The following is a 7,463-nucleotide window of genomic DNA, read 5'->3' as shown; positions in this document are numbered from 1 at the left end:
GTAACTTCATTGAAGCCTGCTTGTGTTAAGTTATTATTAAGAGAAAATGCTGGAAAATCTCTGCAGGTCTGGTAGCATCTGTCGGGAGAGAAAAGAGCTAATGTTTCGTCGAGATGATCCTTTGTCAAAGCTGGACTGGTTGGGCACTGCCTTTCATAAACCAAGCTGGCTTTGTCCAATGTCATTAATGTTTTCCAAACATTGTGTTATCACAGTCTTTTATAATAGACTCCAGCATCGTCCCCACTAGTGATGCCAGGCTAACTTGTCATTCTTCATTTTTTCTCTCACTCCCTTTCTAAATAGTGGGGTAACATATAAATGTTGGTACTACAGTAGGTTCTAACTGTTGGTAACAGGTGGTGAAGGGTGCTACAACTCTCCGAGATACTTATGCTCCTTCACTGTCCCTTTGAGCACCCCCAATTTTAATTGCTCCATTGTTGGTGCATGGCTATGCCTTCAAGTGCTCTAGAATTCCCTCCCTAATCCTCTCTCTATCCCCCTGAGACACTTCTTAAAAACCATCTCTTTGATCGAGCTTTTGGATCACCTGATCTAATATCTCCTTATGTGGCTGGGTATCATTTTATTTGAAGAGTTTTGAGTAAGAGTCAAATTGGACTGGGAACGTTAGTTCTCCACAGATGCTGCCAGCTCCTGCTGAATTTTTCCCCAGCATTTCCTGTTTTATTTCAGATCCCTGGCATCACAGGGGCGGCACAGTAGCATTGTAGTTAGCAATGTTGCTTCATAGCGCTAGGGTCCCAGGTTCAATTCCCGGCTTGGGTCACTGTCTGTGCGGAGTCTGCACGCTCTCCCCGTGTCTGCGTGGGTTTCCTCCAGGTGCTCCGGTTTCCTCCTACAAGTCCCAAAAGACGTGCTGTTAGGTGAATTGGACATTCTGAATTCTCCCTCTGTGTACCCGAACAGGCGCCGGAGTGTGGCGACTGGGGGATTTTCACAGTAACTTCATTGTGGTGTTAATGTAAGATGACTTGTGACAGTAAAGATTATTTTATCAGCAGCATTTTGCTCTCATTTTGTTTTATACATTCGATATACTATTCATATTTAATTTCCTTTGAAGCACCTTGTGATGTTTTATTACACAAAAGTCTCTGTAGTTGTTGGGTAATGTTGTTGATAATTGCCAGCAGCCGATTGTACACAGCATCCTCTCTCCTGCCAAGGGCTCCTTGACAACCACATTCGCTGCTGTTCTCACTTCCTGGATACCTAGTGTTGGTTTTGAATTGGACGGGCGAACGGGCAGACGTTTTAACCGTTTAATTTTTACATCACAGGCCGTCCCCAGGCTAGGCTGAGCCGAGCGGGCTGGTGGTTCTCAAGATGAATAAACAGAGCGGGCTGGGTCCCATGTTAAAAGAAAGCGATCTATATTGGTTCAGCCATAATCTAGTGCACTGTGTCCACCCATTGTAGCAAGGGGACAGCCAAAATAGACTAGGATACCACCAGGAATGGAAGTAAAGAGATTGCATTTATTTTATATTGCACCTTTAACGTCCTAAAGCCCTTCACTTTTGAAATGTCAAGGAATGCATGAGCCACTTTGTGCACTAAGTTCCACAAATAGTGATTTAATAAATGACCTGAATAGTTGTTTTCCGTGTTGGTTGAGACATCGATGAGGCCAACTTTGAGAACTCGGCCGCTGCTTGAATGGTGCGTGGGACCTTTTGCAAAAGAAAGACAGCTGGGTATTTTGGTTGAATGTCTCCTCTGGTACCACCAGCAGTGCAACACTGCTAATTGAAGTGTTCGTCTGGATTATTTGCTGGTGCCTCTGGAGTGAAGTTTGAGCTTCCAGTCTGCTGGCTTGTACATGAACGCCCATCACAGAGTTAAAACTGACTAGTTATAGTTGAAGAGGGCATCATAACTTTAAAAGAATTGGCTTTGTAAAGGAACATAATTTCTTTGTTGCTAATGTGGTTAATCCTCTGATTCACATTAAAGTTTGTTTTAAGATAAAAGGTCACTGACCTATTTGTCAGTGTTATCACTCCTGTGGTGTAGTAAATTTCCTCAGTTTTACAAATTTAGAGTATTTGGGTTCTTAACATAAGAACATAAGAACTAGGAGCAGGAGTAGGCCATCTGGCCCCTCGAGCCTGCTCCGCCATTCAATGAAATCATGGCTGATCTTTTCTGGACTCAGCTCCACTTTCCGGCCCGAACTCCATAACCCTTAATCCCTTTATTCTTCAAAAAAAAATCTATCTTTATCTTAAAAACATTTAATGAAGGAGCCTCAACTGCTTCACTGGGCAAGGAATTCCATAGATTGACAACCGTTTGGGTGAAGAAGTTCCTCCTAAACTCAGTCCTAAATCTACTTCCCCTTATTTTCAGGCTATGCCCCCTAGTTTTGCTTTCACCCACCAGTGGAAACAACCTGCCCGCATCTATCCTATCTATTCCATTCATAATTTTTAATGTTTCTATAAGATCCCCCCATATCCTTCTAAATTCCAACGAGTACAGTCCCAGTCTACTCAACCTCTCCTCATAATCCAACCCCTTCAGATCTGGGATTAACCTAGTGAATCTCCCCTGCACACCCTCCAGTGCCAGTACGTCCTTTCTCAAGTAAGGAGACCAAAACTGAACACAATACTCCAGGTGTGGCCTCACTAACACCTTATACAATTGCAACATAACCTCCCTAGTCTTAAACTCCATCCCTCTAGCAATGAAGGACAAAATTCCATTTACCTTCTTAATCACCTGTTGCACCTGTAAACCAACCTTCTGTGACTCATGCACTAGCACACCCAAGTCTCTCTGCACAGCGGCATGCTTTAATATTTTATCATTTAAATAATAATCCCGTTTGCTGTTATTCCTACCAAAATGGATAACCTCACATTTGTCAACATTGTATTCCATCTGCCAGACCCTAGCCCATTCACTTAACCTATCCAAATCCCACTGCAGACTTCCAGTATCCTCTGCACTTTTTGCTTTACCACTCATCTTAGTGTCATCTGCAAACTTGGACACATTGCCCTTGGTCCCCAACTCCAAATCATCTATGTAAATTGTGAACAATTGTGGGCCCAACACGGATCCCTGAGTGACACCACTAGCTACTGATTGCCAACCAGAGAAACACCCATTAATCCCCACTCTTTGCTTTCTATTAATTAACCAATCCTCTATCCATGCTACTACTTTACCCTTAATGCCATGCATCCTTATCTTACGCAGCAACCTTTTGTGTGGCACCTTGTCAAAGGCTTTCTGGAAATCCAGATATACCACATCCATTGGCTCCCCGTTATCTACTGCACTGGTAATGTCCTCAAAAAATTCCACTAAATTAGTTAGGCATGACCTGCCCTTTATGAACCCATGCTGCGTCTGCCCAATGGGACAATTTCTATCCAGATGCCTCGCTATTTCTTCCTTGATGATAGATTCCAGCATCTCCCCTACTACCAAAGTTAAGCTCACTGGCCTATAATTTGCTGCTTTCTGCCTACCTCCTTTTTTAAAACAGTGGTGTCACGTTTGCTCATTTCCAATCCACCGGGACCACCCCAGAGTCTAGTGAATTTCGGTAAATTATCACTAGTGCATCTGCAATTTCCCTAGCCATCTCTTTTAGCACTCTGGGATGCATTCCTTCAGGGCCAGGAGACTTGTCTACCTTTAGCCCCATTAGCTTGCCCATCACTACCTCCTTAGTGATAACAATCCTCTCAAGGTCCTCACCTGTCATAGCCTCATTTCTATCAGTCGCTGGCATTTTATTTGTGTCTTCCACTGTGAAGACCGACCCAAAAAATCTGTTCAGTTCCTCAGCCATTTCCTCATTTCCCATTATTAAAACTCCCTTCTCATCCTCTAAAGGACCAATATTTACCTTAGCCACTCTTTTTTGTTTTATATATTTGTAAAAACTTTTACTGTCTGTTTTTATATTCTGAGCAAGTTTACTCTCATACTCTATCTTACTCTTCTTTATAGCTTTTTTAGTAGCTTTCTGTTGCCCCCTAAAGATTTCCCAGTCCTCTAATCTCCCAGCAATCTTTGCCACTTTATATGCTTTTTCCTTCAATTTGATACTCTCCCTTATTTCCTGAGATATCCACGGTCGATTTTCCCTCTTTCTACCGTCCTTCCTTTTTGTTGGTATAAACCTTTGCCGAGCACTGTGAAAAATCGCTTGGAAGGTTCTCCACTGTTCCTCAACTGTTCCACCAAAAAGTCTTTGCTCCCAGTCTACCTTAGCTAGTTCTTCTCTCATCCCCTTGTAATCTCCTTTGTTTAAACACAAAACACTAGTATTTGATTTTACTTTCTCACCCTCCATCTGTATTTTAGATTCCACCATATTGCGATCGCTCCTTCCGATAGGATCCCTAACTATGAGATCATGAATCAATCCTGTCTCATTACACAGGACAAGATCTAGGACCGCTTGTTCCCTCGTAGGTTCCATTACATACTGTTCTAGGAAACTGTCGCGGATACATTCTATAAACTCCTCCTCAAGGTTGCCTTGACCGACCTGGTTAAACCAATCGACATGTAGATTAAAATCCCCCATGATAACTGCTGTACCATTTCTACATGCATCAGTTATTTCATTGTTTATTGCCTGCCCCACCATAACGTTCCTATTTGGTGGCCGATAGACTACTCCTATCAGTGACTTTTTCGCCTTACTATTCCTGATTCCCACCCAAATGGATTCAACCTTATCCTCCATAGCACCGATGTCATCCCTTACTATTGCCCGGATGTCATCCTTAAATAACAGAGCAACACCACCTCCCTTACCATCCACTCTGTCCTTCCGAAGTTTGATACCCTCGGATATTTAACTCCCAGTCGTGACCATCCTTTAACCATGTTTCAGTAATGGCCACTAAATCATAGTCATTTACGATGATTTGTGCCATCAACTCATTTACTTTATTCCGAATACTACGAGCATTCAGGTAAAGTACACTTATGTTGGTTTTTTTACCTCTGTTTTGAATCTTAACATATCCAGTTTTATTCCTTTTGTTATTACTGGGCCTATTCACTGAGATCCCCTCAGTCACTGTACCTTGTACTGTCGCCCTTTTTGATTTTTGACTGTGTCTTCTCTGCCTTGCACTTTTCCCCTTACTTCCTTTTGCTTCTGTCCCTGTTTTATTACCTTCCAACTTCCTGCATTGGTTCCCATCCCCCTGCCACATTAGTTTACACCCTCCCCAACAGCTCTAGAAAACACCCGCCCTAGGACATCGGTTCCAGTCCTGCCCAGGTGCAGACCGTCCGCTTTGTACTGGTCCCACCTCCCCCAGAACCGGTCCCAATGCCCCAGGAATTTGAATCCCTCCCTCTTGCACCATCTCTCGAGCCACGCATTCATCCTATCTATCCTGACATTCCTACTCTGACTAGCTCGTGGCACTGGTAGCAATCCTGAGATTACTACCTTTGAGGTCCTACTTTTTAGTTTAACTCCTAACTCCCTGAATTCCGCTTGTAGGACCTCATCCCGTTTTTTACCTATATCGTTGGTGCCTATGTGCACCACGACAGCTGGCTGTTCACCCTCCCCCCCCCCCCCAGAATGTCCTGCAGCCGCTCCGAGACATCCTTGACCCTTGCACCAGGGAGGCAACATACCATCCTGGAGTCTCGATTGCGTCCACAGAACCGCCTGTCTATTCTCCTTAAGATTGAGTCCCCTATCACTATAGCCCTGCCATTTTTCTTCCTGCCCTGCTGTGCAGCAGAGCCAGCCACGGTGCCATGAACCTGGCCTCTGCTGCCTTCCCCTGGTGAGCCATCTCCCTCAACAGTATCCAAAGCGGTATATCTGTTTTGCAGGGAGATGACCGCAGGGGACACCTGCACTGCCTTCTTACTCTTGCTCTTTCTTTTGGTCACCCATTTTCTATCTCCCTCATTAATTTTCACCTGCGGTGTGACCAACTCGCTAAACGTGCTATCCACGACCTCCTCAGCATCGCGGATGCTCCAAAGTGAGTCCATCCGCAGCTCCAGAGCCGTCAAGCGGTCTAACAAGAGCTGCAACTGAACACACTTCTTGCACGTGAAAGAGCCAGGGACAGTGAACGTGTCCCTGAGCTCACACATCGCACACGAGGAGCATGACACGGGTCTGGGATCTCCTGCCATGTCTTAAACCTTAGGTAAACTTATACAACAACAATTTCAAAATAAAATAAATAAATTAGACAATGAAAAGAAAAACTACTTACCAGTCACTTACCAGGGTTAAAAAGCACCTTCTCTCACTCTGCACTGAATTACCTCACTGCACCAAATTACCAAGTTGTAATCCCACTCTCGATGTGTCTCACTCAGGATGTGTCTCCTTGGGTCCGTTCATCAGTTTGCGCGATATAGAGTGCGAAATGATCTGATTAGGGTAGCCATTAACCTGCAGGATGAGTCTGATGCGCCCTTTTTCAACATCAAGGTTGCAAGGTGAGCAAATGACTTGGGCCCTATTTACAAGGTTACTGATCAAGCCAATCTTATAGCATGTGGAGCTGTCAGAATCTCAGAGCATGTATTAGAACATAGAACATTACAGCGCAGTACAGGCCCTTCGGCCCACGATGTTGCGCCGACCTGTGAAACCCCTCTAAAGCCCATTTACACTATTCCCTTATCGTCCATATGCCTATCCAATGACCATTTAAATGCCCTTAATGTTGGCGAGTCCACTACTGTTGCAGGCAGGGCATTCCACCCTATCTAATCCTCTGATCATCTTGTATGCCTCAATTAAGTCACCTCTTAACCTTCTTCTCTCTAACGAAAACACTCTCAAGTCCTTCAGCCTTTCCTCACAAGATCTTCCCTCCATACCAGGCAACATTCTGGTAAATCTCCTCTGTACCCTTTCCAATGCTTACACATCCTTCCCATAATGTGGCGACCAGAACTGCACACAATACTCCAAATGCGGCCGCACCAGAGTTTTGTACAGCTGCAACATGACCTCATGGCTCCGAAACTTAATCCCTCTACCAATAAAAACTAACACACCGTACGGCTTCTTAGCGACCCTATCAACCTGGGTGGCAACTTTCAGGGATCTATGTACATGGACACCGAGATCTCTCTGCTCATCCACACTACCAAGAATCTGACCATTAGCCCAGTACTGTCTTCCTGAAAAATGAAAATGAAAAATCGCTTATTGTCAGAAATAGGCTTCAGTGAAGTTACTGTGAAAAGCCCCTAGTCGCCATATTCCGGCGCATGTTCGGGGAGGCTGGTACGGGAATCGAACCGTGCTGCTAGCCTGCTTGGTCTGCTTTAAAAGCCAGAATTTAGCCCAGTGTGCTAAACCAGCCCCTTCCTGTTACTCCTTCCAAAATGAATCACCTCACACTTTTCTGCATTAAACTCCATTTGCCACCTGTCAGCCCAGCTCTGCAGCTTATCTCTGTCTC

Source organism: Scyliorhinus canicula, chromosome 1, assembly GCF_902713615.1.
Source record: "Scyliorhinus canicula chromosome 1, sScyCan1.1, whole genome shotgun sequence".
In the NCBI taxonomy this organism is placed as follows: Eukaryota; Metazoa; Chordata; class Chondrichthyes; order Carcharhiniformes; family Scyliorhinidae; genus Scyliorhinus; species Scyliorhinus canicula.
This window is presented reverse-complemented; position numbering follows the sequence as displayed.